The sequence below is a fragment of the Hippocampus comes genome, unplaced genomic scaffold, assembly GCF_001891065.2.
Source record: "Hippocampus comes isolate QL1 unplaced genomic scaffold, H_comes_QL1_v1.1 scaffold427, whole genome shotgun sequence".
In the NCBI taxonomy this organism is placed as follows: domain Eukaryota; kingdom Metazoa; phylum Chordata; class Actinopteri; order Syngnathiformes; family Syngnathidae; genus Hippocampus; species Hippocampus comes.
In genome coordinates this window covers 394,359-407,753 of record NW_017805871.1, presented here as the reverse complement: position 1 = coordinate 407,753, position 13,395 = coordinate 394,359, and positions in this window count along the sequence as shown.

Below are 13,395 nucleotides of genomic sequence, written 5' to 3'. Positions count from 1 at the left end.
AAGTATAGACAAACGTCTATACTTGACTAGTGCCTACGCTTCTGCAGTTCAAATTTCGTAAAACCTGTTGCCGAGCGTCGGCCACGAATGAAAACTAGTTACGGAACCTCTCGTAATGCGCCACACTTGAGTCGCATTCCAGTGGCGGAATGCCTTTTATCTCGACCTAATCGCATCCTAGCTTTGCAGTACCAAGTGTGGTTGTGTGCTGTGTATTGTATACGACGCACTATGGAACCCAATTCCCTCCAGAGCGAGCGCTCTGATAATTCAAGTGTGACAAGCATTGAGAATGGGGGCTGCGGGCCGTTGATTTCACTTCTCTGAGCTTTAGCGATGCATCCAGGGAATATGAATGCACAACACAAAGCATTGTGATGCGGTCGCGCGGTGCACGACTTGCGATGAATGTTTCATTTTGTTTTGGATGGTATTTGCTTGCGTGTGTGGATGAATAATTTTATTTCGCAACAGCCAATTTATTACATTCCTTCCCTGCAGCGTGCTATCTCGCCATCCCAATCATCTCTTGTGCCCGCGTGGCTGAGTCACGCTGCCCGAGCGGGCGCTAGGCGACAATAGCATAGTATCTGGGAAATCATTACCCGAAACCGACGCCTCTCACATTTACGTTTTTTGCACAAGATTCGGTGCAAAAAACGAATGAACCAAGAAACGAATTTTGCTGTGCATTTGCACGTGTATATTCTCATGATAAGCTTCTCACCCCCATCTTCAGGAAGGTACCGAGTCCCCAGTTGCTCCTGTTGCTGTGTCAGCAATGTGCAAATAAGTCATTCACTTTGCCTCCATGGCAACAATTTTCGCACAATCATCAATCCGGATGTACTTTTTGAGGGCTAAAAAGGAAAACGGAAATCATTTATGACCTCCATCTGCACTGTTAAATTCATTGACAGAAAGGCAAGCGAACTTGAATTTCACCCCATGTTGTCGATCAAACAATGCCATCTTTTGTCTGTTTTAAATAAAATTAGATGGTCACGTCAGGTGTCAGGCCGTCATTTTCAAACAGGCCGTGATGGAGGAAGGGATGTTTACAAAGTGGATAAATTGCTACAGATAATGGCAACGTCATACAGACTTTCACTGAGATGATTGTTTGTCATTCGGCTGCTGATACTCTGCTTCGTTTAATCAACTTTGTGGAGGGGAAAAAAAACAAATTGTATCTGTTAGTCACATTTTTTTTTTTTCACCGTGAATGCACTGTCGTTCTCTAAACAATCATTTTACGCTTGATGTTTCTTATAATTGAGTTCTCAGATGATAGCTCAAATAATGACTCACTCAATTATATTGTGATGTGGGACCCGGATAGTTCCCGGGGGGAAATGACTCGAACCTTTTCTCTTCTTCTTATTTTCCCAAGGAAAGATCGGATTTCATATTGTTTTGCTTTCACGCTGTCTTCTCGCTAACTGGAAAGGCACCGTTATTTGGAGCACGTCAACAGGGACTAACGGGTTCAAAGAACAATTGATTCGCTCAAGTGAAGTCAGCAGCAAGATTTTGACAGCATGGGGGTAGAAAACGCCCTCCCCCGCCATAGTTGGCACTTTTGGAGGTGAAATCAGCCAACCTTTTATTCCCACTATTTTCACCCTCATCCGATATGCAATTTCTAACATAGACTGAAGTGAATAAGACCGAGGGCTCTCTTTTTTTGTTCCCAGTGGAAGTCAAGTGCGATGTACATCCGCGCAGAGGCGGGTTAGACTTTGTTTTGGTATTTTCCCCAGACACACGCAAGCTGTTTAAAATGGGTGCTTTGCGCCATGGTGGGAATGAACAAAGCCAACTTGATCCGCCACTCTTAGAAGCGGTCTAACCATAATACTTGCAATCCACGGCGAAAACAAACAAATTGGTCTCACCGCTCACATAGGGGGGTGAGTGCATGTTATGTGTGTCATTTGCTCATTCATCAAAACAGAGCAAAAACCTCATTGAAATCCATCCTTTACGTTCAACCAACTTCAAATCCCAACTTTATTGCACACTTTGCGTTTGAATCACATCACCTAGAATCATTTTGCAGAAAATCGTTTGCTGCATGTTCCATCGTGACTAACCTTTACCTCCCCCCCGCCCCGAGCCCAGAGATACGACCTCCCCAGGAGGCCTGTCCAACGCTAGGCATGTCATGCTCCACTCGGAGCTCATCACGCTATGAACCCCCAGCTGACAGCTTCGCCACAGCCCGTGACCTTGTTGACTACTTTAGTGCAGCATGAAGGTATTTGGACAAACAACTGCTAAAATGCCCCCCCCCCCGCCCCGCCCCTTATACTGCTGTTGTCTGAGACCTTTTTGCAAACACACGACATATCAACTATTCACAGTGAGTGTCACCCTACTTTAAAACCCATTATGTTGCTAAATCGTACATGATGTATGTCCATAGGTTATCGCAGCAAAGATACGGAACATAAACATTTCAGGGAGGTCTAACCTCTCTGAATACCCCGATAAATTTGTGATGCTCCAGTCCTCCATGAGGGCCTCTCGTGTGTGTGTGTGTGTGTGTGTGTGTGTGTGTGTGTGTGTGTGTGTGTGTGTGTGTGTGTGTGTGAGTGTAAGCGTACGATAATTAACTCACTTGTGCAAAAACACCAAATGGGAAGAAAGGGGGCGAGAAAGCAAGGAAAAAAAAAAGTGAGGTGACTCAGAAAAACCTGATTATGATCATTCATCCTATTGAAAGGGTGTTGTCGTTTTCTGCTCCTTTGCACACTGATTAAAAGGAAGCATGTAAAGCGAGTGAACACGCGCACTCCCCTCGTATTATTAAGTGGATGCGCTTCCTATCGTAAAGTCTGACATTCCATTTTTTTTTTTTTTGTTGTTACACAAAAGCTCACACTGGGTAAACAAATGGATTTTTTTTTTTCCTAACTCAGCGCTAAATAAAATGGCCACCACCAGGATGGACGTCTGCGGAGCAATGAATGACGGGATGAATGAAGAATGGATTGTGGATGGAGGAATGAATGGTTGATTGTGGAAGAGAGGGATGATGGAGGACTAGATTGAGAGATGGAAAAAATGGTTGATCGAGGAATGGTTTGAAGTGCTTGGATTGAGGGTTGAATGCGGGAATGGCGCATTTGGCATCAGATGGGTGCTGGCGGTTGATAGATGGATGAATCAATGAAGGAATGGACGGATGGCTGAAGCTTTGATGAGGGAGGGATTGAAGAACATATGGCTCGGGTATGGATGACCACTTTTTCCATTGACATGGCCCACTAAATCTGCCCACTTGGATCAATAATGTGCTGTAAAGGGACACGAGCAAGGTATGCAATGGAAGGAAAGGAGACATGAATGGAACACGCTGCTTCTGGAGGAATATGAACTCCTTTGCAAAAATCTCCCTCTGCATCTTGAACATTTCTTGAGAGGCAATTTGGTGCATGAGTGGTTCACAATAAGAGGCGGTCAAAGGCTGGTGAGAATTTGAGAGCTTCACAGCCGTATTTGGTTGGGGTAAAATGTTCCAAGATGGAAAGCATATCTATCCATAGTTTTTGATTCATTAAGATCAAAATGTATTTGCAAAACATCCGATTTTTTTTTGATACAGCGTCTAGTTTTATGGCATTCATAGACTCAGCCAGCCTAGCAGAACAGAAACGCACACTCACACATGCACACTGGGCACAGAGGTTCCGCTCTAGACTCCCTGGAGCATGTCTGTATTGTAACAAATGCATTGCGACAGAAAACCTGATTCACAACAGCACCCGCGGGTGCTTGGCATCTGCATTGAGCGCATACGGACGACTTTTCAGAATGGGGGGGGGGACGGCACCCGAGCGCAGTCATGCTGTCGCTGTCAGCGTTTGACTTGGTTCAAATCATCTTTACGCTTCGATTCATCGTCACCGTGGGTTACGCTCTGAGAGGTCCGAGCGCAAGTGCTCCACGATCGGATATAATATTCGGCCAGTGGTTCTTGGAGAACACTGAACGGTCCAAGTCCTGAAGTAACATTACTTCCATGTTATGTCTGTGTTGGAGTGTCCCCTCGGGAGTGTCAGATTACACTATTAGTTGTTGTAGTAGTCGTTGAGCCAATCCTATTAGTGATGTGTGTCACTCATGTCAAACGTAATAGGATCAACTCCACAGATGCTCTCCTTGTCCTACTTCTGACCCATGGCAGTTTTTTTTTCTTTTTTCATACAACTGGGATGCCATATTTCAAAATCTTTGTTACGGTGTGTGACACGGACTCACACCTTGTCCACCCGAGACAAATATTGTCTTGCAAAAGCATCCCAGGGGCAGTTCTTCGTTATGCTCCACTTCGAAAAGCGCGCAAGAGTCCATTTGTGGTGAAAGCCACATCAATCCGTTTAAGCACAATCAGGCGGGCCACTGACATGAAATCGAGGTCTTCAAAATAAAACGCCCTGCAGACTCCTGATCATATAACGCATTGCTACATTACAGTGACAAGCGCAGACGCCAGGCCAAAAATCAATGAATGAATGTGAGGATTTTCATCAGACTGCGGCAGGCCACATTTATTGACTACACTTAGCGCGACTATCAGGCCAAAAAAGTCACATCAAATCTTCACCTCGAAAATGCCTTCATGTTATTACAGTTAAAAAAAAAAAAATGATATATGCGGACGTGAATTTGCTCTGAGCGCTGCAGAGTACATGAATTTGCATCAGAGCGCAGCTAGTTGGATTATTTGGAGATGTGTGCACCTCTGGGCAATGTATGCTAGTGTGCTTGACTGCTGCTTCAAGTTCAAGTCTCGGCTTTGATTTCCCCGCAGTAAATAGATCTGGAGAATGTGGAAATACGCTTTAGTATTGCGCTACAACAACTGAACTATTTATTCCGTTTCAGGCCCACCTCATACGATTGAACTGAACAGTTGCGAATCAGTTACAGTCTGCTACTCTGCCGTACGCCTGCTGATACACTGCAACTGAAAAACTGTGACCCCATTCTGAAGCAGTGTTTGAGGCTCCGCACTAACAGTGCTGTTCTTTTTTTTTTTTTTTTTTTTTTTTGGAAAAGAAGAAGCAGATTGCGCTGGCAGGTGTAGCGACAGTAAATATGTGTGTAGAAAGTTGACACCCCATTCTTTGACTGGATCACAAAAACAGAGACTCTCCACGCTTGGCTTTTTAGCCACATGCACATACATAATCAGAAATATAGTTCAGTATTGCTTTAAACAGCAGAAATGTGATTTCAAAACACATTTCCCGACGGGAAATAATGTACATTAAAATATTATCTCTAACATCCCCTAACTCACATACAAATCTAAAGCGAATTTAAGCACGTAAATAAAACTGAAAGTAAAACTACTCGCCTTGAACTCCGGGTTTTGTTTGACTCATTTATGAGGCATATTTTTTTTCTCAGAATATGTTTAACTGTAGTCACTAACCCGTATGACTTGACAAATTCCACGGGATATATTTACGGGATCAGCTTTACGAGCTCCAAAGGAAAACGGGCGCGCAACGAATGCTTTATCATCATTAAACCTTTACAAAGGAATGCGCAGAGCTTTACGGAATTCTTCTTCTGCTATGCTTGTAAGATAACATCATTTACTCCTCCAACAGTGTTACTTTTTCACCTTTAGTCATGATGATATTTTCCCATGGCTTCATTTGCATATCCCCATTTTGTGGCGGCGGACTTGGAGACAATTTCACAAAGGTGAACGTGGTAGCAGCATGACATAATTGTGCACGCTGTTTGAGGTGAGGAAAAAGCACCGCAAGCTATTTCCCCCGACATACACATACGCAGTATTATAATTTGGCAAACAGATTCTGCGGGGTGGAATAATATTAATGCGCATGCTGGTTTTTTAAAATGTGATTTTAATGCTGGTCTTTCTGAATGAGTTGTATTCTATTTCAATCTGGCAGCGGAGTCGGAAATTCATTTTTTCAAACAGTCATTCCAAAAAAAAAAAAGAAGAGGCATATGACAATAAAAAACGGAAACATATTGCTCACTTTTGCCTGAATGTGCCGACACACCTTTATTTGAATACTGAAACCAATCACACGTGATCTATATGCAAACCATTTCATGGGAACCACATTAAAATAATGCTCTGGGCATGAATTGTGGCATATTTCATATTGTTATCTTGCTGCTTCAGCACTTCTAATAAAAGTAAAGCTAGCTGGTAAAAGTCAGCTTTAAATTTTATTACGCTGAGTGTTCACCTCTCCTTGGTCTCACGGTGAAAATGGATAAATCATGAACAGTGTGTGCGTGCGTGTGCGTGTGTATAATGGAGGGCATTAATCTAGTGCAGAGTCAACGTCGGGATTTACCTCCTTGCCACTGCGGATTATTAAACTACATGCTGAAGAAGGTTTATATTTTTCAAAAATTTTTTTTTTCAACAGGACTGAATCTGTGGATTGGCTGTTTTCCTTCATTTGCTAAGGTACAGTCTGCTGCAAGCACAATTAAACATTAATGTTCTGATTTTTTTTTTTTTTTTTTTGACAGACACGCAAAAAAAAAAAAATGTTCTTATACTTGCTGATTCCGCTTTTAAATAGTAATGATCAAAGGTGAGTACGTCCTGGCTTTTAAGGAGAATGGAAGATGATGACAGATGAAACCTAAAACACGCTTGTGATCACTCCAAGGCAAATTTGGGATTTTATTTGCATTCAACTGATGTACTAGTACGACGATTCATTTTGCGTTCTGGACCTCGGTCATGGCGGCTCACGTGATCAAAAGCTCCTCTACTGCACATTTGAGAGTCCTCTCGCCAAATTGCTTGCACCAGCAATGAAACTGTTCCTCCGCTTCCAGAATTCGACTTGGGCTGCCCTTCTCTGCATGCAATTCACATTCGAGGTGTGTAGCGGGAGCCACTGGAGCATCGTCTTGGCCGGCTGCTTATCAAAAGCAGAGCGAGCAAGGTGAGCAGATAGAATGGTGAAAACATAAACGGAAGTGCAAGAGCGCTGAGGCAGTGAAGACCTCCACCAAGGCGAAAACATTTTTCCCCGTTAAAGTTAACAGCGTCCATTTTGGGTCATAAGAACTCCATTTCCAGATTTGAAATCAGGGAATTTTGACGTGTATGTGACATTTTGTCCCCACTGACAGGTGTCATGGTCATTTATTTATTTGTCTATTTTAGATGATAAATTTGATTAACTGGCAAACGTCAAAGAAATGTGCTGATTTGGCCCCTCTTCGACACGAGCGGTCAAGTCACATGTGCTCAGCGAATGACGCATATGGCCTATACGTAATACGCGCGCGCATGAACCGAAGAAGAAGAAGAATTCTCACGGGAACCTTATTTATAAAATGCATGGATGCACAGAGAATCACTGATGTTGTATGCAGAGCCACAAATTAGAACTCAAAATGTTCCGGTCTGGCCTTTTGCTGGAGAAAAATGGTATTTTTGTGTAAGACATTACGATGTAGATCTGCGGTTGTACATGCATGACTGCATATGAGCACAGAAGCACCGCTTCTCTTGATTGCAAGGATGTGCGGCACGCCGTTATTTATTCAAATATAGAGTTTCAATATTTGATTTCTCATGCTGAGGCTTTGTGGAAAAGTGGGGTGAAGGGAAGTGCCTTAAATATTTGATCAAATGCAGGTAACTCATACGAGCTTGAAGATCGCGTCGGGTGACGGATCGCTGCCCAAATATTTCATCGGGAGATCAAACTTCAAACCCTATTTTTCAGCATTCCGCGCTGAAGGCTTGGATCTTCAAGTTAAAAGGAATTCAGCCAAACAAATATCGTTTCGGAATTCATCTCAGGCAAGCTGAATGTGACAAATGCATACAACGGATGTAAAGCAGGGACATGCTAATTTTCACTGCTAGCAAGATTAGAAATTAGCCTCTTTTCATTAATCATACCACAACCCTCAAGTCTCGGCCCAAAGCCACGCCCCTCACGTATGTGAACGACCGCAATTCTCATACATGGCCATTTACAACCACGTGCGATTATGAAAGTACGTAGTGGTGATAAATAATGACTGAGAGCGCAAATAGAGCTTGACCAAAATGGCAGCGCGAGCAATACTAAGCTAACGGTAACGCGGTAAATATTGGTAACACGGCTTCTTCATAATGGAGGAGTGTCACTATTTGAAATGTTATTGCTTTGAAGTTTCAATTTTTTGGGAATGCAGAATCATTTTAAAATCGATAAGAGGTGAAACCTGTTCCCGTTGAGCTGAATTGTTGCTAATTAAATGTCAGTTCTGGATCCTCTCAGATGCAAGAAGTGCCTTCACGCAGCTAGTTTTGTGTCCAGTTGTTCGAAAACAAGGGATATTCCTCCATAGTTTTAGCAAAGCTCCTGAAGCCCAAGGTGAACAGATCAGCGCAAGGCTACCAAAGATATCGCTTATCAAAGTTCAGGTACAGGTTCTAAAAAAAGCACTTTTAATTATTTAGCATCGTCACCTTCACATTACAGTCCTGTTATTGAGTGATAATTAATTTTCGATTGAATTGTTTGTACGTCCATTATTGCCTTTGGATGGAATCCAACATTTTAAAAACTACTGGTCCTGAAACGGATTTTATTCAACTTTTCACCTTTAGAGATTCAATTGAGTATTTTTTTTAATTTTTTTAGCGGGGTTAATTATTATTTAATTATTGAAGACACTGTCGCCTTTTATGTCAGATAAACATGAGACGTGTTTATTCAGAGCAGATTTTAATGAAGCTGCGGAGGCAACGTTGAGGGCAGTTTTTGCATTCAAATCGCACCCCAAATACTTCATTTAATTTAGTTCATTTTGTGAAAATGTTTTTCGTTTCTGTAGCCAGGATTTGCCAGCTGCGGCTCTCTGGTTTATGGAACATGTCCGTAATTTCCTTCTGATCTTTACGCCCGAGGGGAATTCATCGAGGGTCGATCTGGAAGGCTTTTCTCAAGGTTATGAACCTTGCTAGTTTCCATGTAGTCATACCCACTCAACCATATCAGAGAACACTCTGGAGTCTCAACACCCCCCCCAACAACACACGAGGCCCGGCTGCATTTATCAGCTGAGAGAGTGTTGACAGAAGGTGCACTGCAGTGTCTCTATCAGTGCCACACCACTGATTAAGACTTCTTCCTCCTGATTCTTATCTGTGGAGCAGACATAAGATCTCCATCTGGCTTTCCAAGTCGCTTCTGACTTCAAGTGGGGCATACACTTCAAACTTATAATTCACTCATATGGCTGGGGTGAGTTTAGACTTAAGTGGATGGTGCTTAGGAGTCCCAAATACAAGGCAAACCCCCCAAAAAAAACATTTTAACCAAACCCCATGGACCGTGGAACGTTTCAGATTCATGGCAATTTGCGCTTCAGTCTGGCTCTGGCTGTGAATCTTACACCAAACGAGAAGATTGAGTTATGTCAGCTTTGTTGCCTCCTTTGCACAAACACCCATTTAGTAATCTAACCTGAATTGAATTTCATTCCCTCGGTCTCATTTTCATAATCGGCATGCTCTTTATCCATTATGTCCTCATCACTACCTCGCTTTGCAAACAGGTACAAATGACAACACAGGACGTATTTGCTACAAATAAATATGTGGAGTAAGGACAGGCTTACCCTTTTATCCTTTTAGCTTGCAATCAGTTATAGATACAGGTATGACCCCCCACGCCGCAAAGACACATACATCATGTTCGCGACTCCACTCTATTTATTTTTTTCCCCCGGAGGGCTTTATTGTCCCCTCAGCCCTTTGCGTCCTTTCTTTGACGCTGTATATGAAGACTAATGAGTTGGACGATGACAATCTACCATGGCCACCAGCTAAATCCTCTCAGTAGATGAATGCAATGTAGCGCGACCACCTTTGCTAAAAACACCTCCTGTTAGGTCATTATCATCACGAGGTCCAAGCATTGCCAGCGCAGTACAAAAATTAGGCGAGGCTAGGAGTGATGAGAAAAAAAAAAAAAAACCCTTATGCCTTCCTCCAGTTAGCACCGACCTAAAGGCAAATTTACATTCCAGTAAACTAATGTCCACCTCGTATAGAGCACAAGGCCATCGACGTGCAGCTATGCAGCAGGTAATTATGAAGTTAGGCAGAACTAACTCGACTTTAATTGGAGCAGACAAACTGCTCGTATGAAGTGCTGGATGACATCAGTGCGTGGATACGGAATGAAAGGCGACTCGTGTGGCTGATTGAGACAGTAGCGCTCAACAATTCCTCCAAGGAGACGATTGAAGGAAGCGCATAAAACCCATCAAGTCAAGAGTCATCATCCCAGGTAAGCATCATTCACAGTGTGCATATAAACACCGTGAGGTGGATTACAATGAACCATCTCACGGAATAATAAGTGTACAACAACAGTGTGTGAAAAGAGAATTGTAGCTTTTTATCCCTCCTTTTTTGCCGCGTGCACCATCGCACCGTCTTTGCACTCTGTCCTACTTCTACTGCCAGATGCACGATTGACTGACCGGTGAATGACCTACCGAATATTGAAATGTGTGTGTGTGTGTGTGTGTGTGTGTGTGTGTGTGTGTGTGTGTGTGTGTGTGTGTGTGTACTATTTGATGATGTCCAACATTATTTTTAGATTTTTCGAGAATAATCCAAAACATACAACAGCAAAAAAAAAAAAAAAAGACAAATGTCAGTGTCGACCACATCGCTCCGGGGTTTAAAGTGCTTACACACGGAGTCACATTAATACAAGACAGGAGGAAGGAGGTTTGGGGGATTTATGTTTTTTATTTTTTTATTTTTTTTAAACAGCATTCATTCATCTCTGTCTTTCACTTTGACAACTCACAAGTGAAGTTGTCACATTGATTCTCTATATGTCACTTCCCCTCCGCCAATTACCTTCCCACTAAATTATTCTGTTCAGTCTTTGTGAAAATTGCAAGATGACAACGTCAACCTTTTGAGAGTGTCCCCCAAGTATGCCAACCATGAATCGTGTTGCAGTTACATACCATTAACATGCATGCCCAATTTTGTCAAACACAGTGCAGATAAGCCTGGAAATCAGGTTGGGGGGATAGAGAGAGCGAAAGAGAGGAATGCAAAGAACGTCTTCTCTCCCCACTGCCATTTTCAAAGTCTTCTTTGAGTGCTGCCCTTTATCTTCAACTCCCCTCAGCACAGGAGAGCTCCACTGAGACCAGAGCAACATCTGCGTGAAAGCCGTATGATCCAACCCAGGAGAGCGAGCCCGGCTTGGCCTATCTTGACTTTCTAACCATAAAAGATGCAAGCGATGGAGATGGAAGAGCGGGCATCATTGAGGTTACATGAACCTGTGTGTTTCCCGCTTACGTGCATCTGTAATATGACAGGACACGTGTGATGCGATGGATTGGTCATTTTGATGTAAATGAGGCCTTCGCTTGATCCAATTAGGCGCTAAATATGGACACGAGATTCATTGCTTATGCTGGTTTCTATGCGCACGCATGAATATACAGAGGCTAATTTATGCTTGCGAGTATCAACTGATTCATATGGGTACAGAACCTCCTGGTGTAACACAACAGCACTATCTTCTGTCTCCCCCCCAAAACTGCACGAGTGAAGCACATTGAATCCCAATGACTGAATGTTTCCCTTCTTAACTGATGACAACTTGCTGTTTCACGGCGATCCATAATCATTTGTTTCCTCCAATAAATGTGCGTATAGAACTCCAAATGCGGTCTCTCTGCTTTGCTCTTTCATTTGTTCATCACTACAACAAATGAAAGAGCCTCACGAGCAAATAATGGTCTTGCTCATCCCCTTATCTTTTTCCTTCACGCTCCTCTTATCTCAGGATGTTTTCTCTCCATTACCTCGTCTGCCGTCTCCGACTGCCTCCCTTCTCAATTCTATTCCTCCTCTCTTTTGCTTGTCTCTGACATCATAGCAACCGCAGTGTATGAGCCATTTTTTTTTCTCCCCCTCCATCAGTCTACGTCACCGTATCAAAAATGACAGAGGCAGTCAGACAGATGAGGATTGCAGAGGCACACCCACACCATATGACACGGAGGGTGCATGCAGGGGTTCTGCAGGCCGTGGGCAAGGTCGGCTTTGGGCTGCAGCATTTTTATTGATGTGACTCACAGTGGCATGGTGCAGCGAGATGAGTGTTTCCAGCAAAGCGAGGGGGTTAAAATAGCAGAAGCGCCATTGTGAAAGAATCAAGAGTGCTGAGGTGGGAGGAGGAGAGGGAGAGAGGTATTTAAGAAATACACTCACCAGTTTGTACATTATTATTCATACAATGGGTTCATTTGCTCGATCCCCACTAATGAGAGTCGATACATGAGCTGCATAAACAAGTCTGCCTTCCCGACGACAGGAGCAGTCAACGTGTTTCTTAAACAAAGCTTATTATTATAGTTGTTTGCAGAGGGGTTGAACTTCAATGCAACAAGAGTGTCGCACGTGCACAAAAAGGCAGAAAAAATAAGAGTGTCCGCTCATGACTTAATGGAAAAAATGTGTCGATGGAATTCTATTAATTCTATTTACTATTCTACTGCGAAAAAAGGCACTTCTGTATTTCACGTATGATGGTGGTGGACTGAAGATATGCGTAAGTATATGGTATCTTATGATGCTGAGTATTCTTTTTTTTTTTTATCTCAATGGCTCAACTGTAAACAACGAGTTCAGAGAGCGAACACACTAGAGACACCTTGTGGCACAATAGAGTATGGTTCAACATTAATCAGCAGTGAAGTTCATGAAAGTCATGATTTGAGTCATGGTTTGATCGATTTTTTTTTCACCGAACTCAAGTTGGTATTTTAGCATCACGATCGTCAAAAGTACCTCTTGTATTTATGGAATATTACTGTTAAAAATGACTCTTAGAAGTCCTGTTTTTAACTCCTTTAGTAAAGTACAAACGAAATGACTTTTAGCATTTTAAGGTGTTTTTTTTCTTCTCTGCCAACTTTATAAAATGCCCTTTTTGACAATTTTGATAGAAAAAAAACACGAAATAGTTTTCCCCCTTAATCAACTTAAATAGGCCTATCGCTAGTGAGAAGAAAAATAAAATAGCTCATGTCATGTAGGGGCAGGCTTTAATGTTATCAAAATGACGTGTCCCATTGCTTTGCACAACCTTGTGAAGTGACAAACAAAAAAAATGATGACGGCAGAAACTGAATACTCATTCTTGTTAATTATTCGTCGAGTCAATTTTTACTTGAGTAGTCGAAGTAACAGTGGGCCAATTTCACTATTTTTTTCCAGGAAACCTCTGGTTATGGTCACAATTTCAGTCGTTATATCGTTATTTTTTTCACTTGTGAGTAGACAACATTGTACGTTGAGATGGCATGAATGAGGGAGGAAATGAATGA